This window comes from Seriola lalandi, unplaced genomic scaffold (genome assembly GCF_002814215.2).
Source record: "Seriola lalandi dorsalis isolate HSWRI2012SDOR001 ecotype SW California unplaced genomic scaffold, Sedor1 jcf7180002054682, whole genome shotgun sequence".
In the NCBI taxonomy this organism is placed as follows: domain Eukaryota; kingdom Metazoa; phylum Chordata; class Actinopteri; order Carangiformes; family Carangidae; genus Seriola; species Seriola lalandi.
This window is the reverse complement of record NW_019525235.1, coordinates 1919583-1921421: the sequence shown is the minus strand read 5'-3', so window position 1 is coordinate 1921421 and position 1839 is coordinate 1919583. Positions and strand designations below refer to the sequence as shown.

Genomic DNA, 1839 nt, shown 5'->3' with positions numbered 1-1839 from the left:
GGGGGGGGGCAGAAGGTCTTAAAAGGAGGGGGGGGGGGGGTTCCTGTCGCTATTCCTTTTTGCCCCATTCTTAATCCTGTTGTTCCAGTCCAGAGGACGTGTCTGTTCCGCGGGAAGATGTGCGTGGCAGTGTTGAACGTGGGTCGCAGACGGGCGACAAGGCACTGGCGCGACTGGCAGACTGTGATTCTTTGAGTTGATACTGGTGCATGTGTGTTTATATCTGTGTGTGAGTGTGTTGTGTTCCACTGACCTATTTTTTGGGTAGTCGGGTTTACATGTGTGGCCATGAGAGCAGGACTGGGTCCTCCCAGTCGCTGTGATGTTGATCTAGTATGCTTAATCCCAGCTCTTCCACCCCCCTCCATCATACAGGAATACATGCGCACACACACATTTGCGCAGACAGATACTGAAAGTGTAGTCAGATATACAGTACAGTACACACTTCTCTCATGCATGCTTGCACACGAACACACACGCGCAGATAATCATGTTTTTCACACATATGAATACACTCATTCTTCCATGCAGAGAAATGTGAACAACCATATCCAAACATATGTGCTCATATGCACCCATGATGATACAGTCAAATACAATAACCAAGATGAGGCACACTGTCATTCTGTGTTAAATGAGAGGTGTCAGTAATGATAATTTGATTTGATACATGCTGCTTTTCTCTCCTCCCACCTGTCAAAAAATACATTTACATTTGTGAGTTTTAATTTATTAATTGTCGAGACAAAAAAAAAAAAAGACAGCCAATAGAGCATTTTTCTAAATGTCTCTGTATACATATTATTCTGAGCAAATATAATTCATGTATCGAAAAAATAATGCTATAACCAAATTTATATATTATTAACATTGTAAGTAATATTTATACTTACCCTTACAATGTAATCTAATGTCTGTTCATTATTTTACACATTAGTTTACCATTCAGTTGCTGTTAAGTATCTTGCTGTTTATGTGAGACTGGTAACTATGATCAGAGCGTTACATTTTTTTTAAATTTTTTATATTGGTCACAGTATGTGAGAATTCATTTACGAAGTGAGGCTCACAGTCATTTGTGATGTCTGACTTGTGTGAAGGAGAGAGAGTGCATTTCTGTTTCGCATTTTCAGTGAGACACATATGAAAAATGGCCTTTGACCCATTGTCCTTTATATGCAATTTAAAGTGAAGGGCTTAATGAAATCACATATATTTGGGCAGAATTGAGTATCCTGTGCTATGTAGCATTTCTGTGACCTTTTTAAAGTGTGGCGTATACACAACATTTTAATGTGAATATTTCTTTTTCCTCTCAACGTGGTGTCATAGAAGACTTTTTTTTTGTGAAGTCAGTTTTTGAACTGATATATCAATTTAATTCATCAGAATTAACTTAGGTAACCTGTACAGTAGCCAGTTTTCATCTCTCCTTTTAGTTCTGTCTTTTCCATTATTGGTGCTTTCAGTTTGACAGGAGCTGCTGGTGTCATCATAGGATGCTGCGACAGTGTCAGAAATTAAATTAAAATGTGAACAAGCTGTATAATTGGAAACTAATTTAAACAGCAGTAGTAATTTATTCCTGAAAATGGTCAGTGAAATGGATGAACAGCACAATGACTTGCTGCCTTGGCATGCACTTCTTCATTATGTTAATATTTTCTTGCGATCACAATGCATGTGCCTTTTTTTTTTTTTCTTTGGTGATGAGTTTTCCCCACTGTTTTTCATAGTGTACACTACAAACTAATGCTAATATATTATACCAAACATCTCTGTGTGTCTCTGTGGCTTTGTCTCTATCCTGCAAACCCCCCCATCCCCCCACCCCCT

At 38.6% G+C, this 1839-nt stretch overlaps 1 protein-coding gene across 2 annotated transcripts in view; it reads left to right on the top strand.

The window, feature by feature from the left end:
- Positions 1-1839, top strand: part of roraa (RAR-related orphan receptor A, paralog a) — a 177513-nt gene that overhangs the window by 136965 nt on the left and 38709 nt on the right. The window lies entirely within an intron of this gene.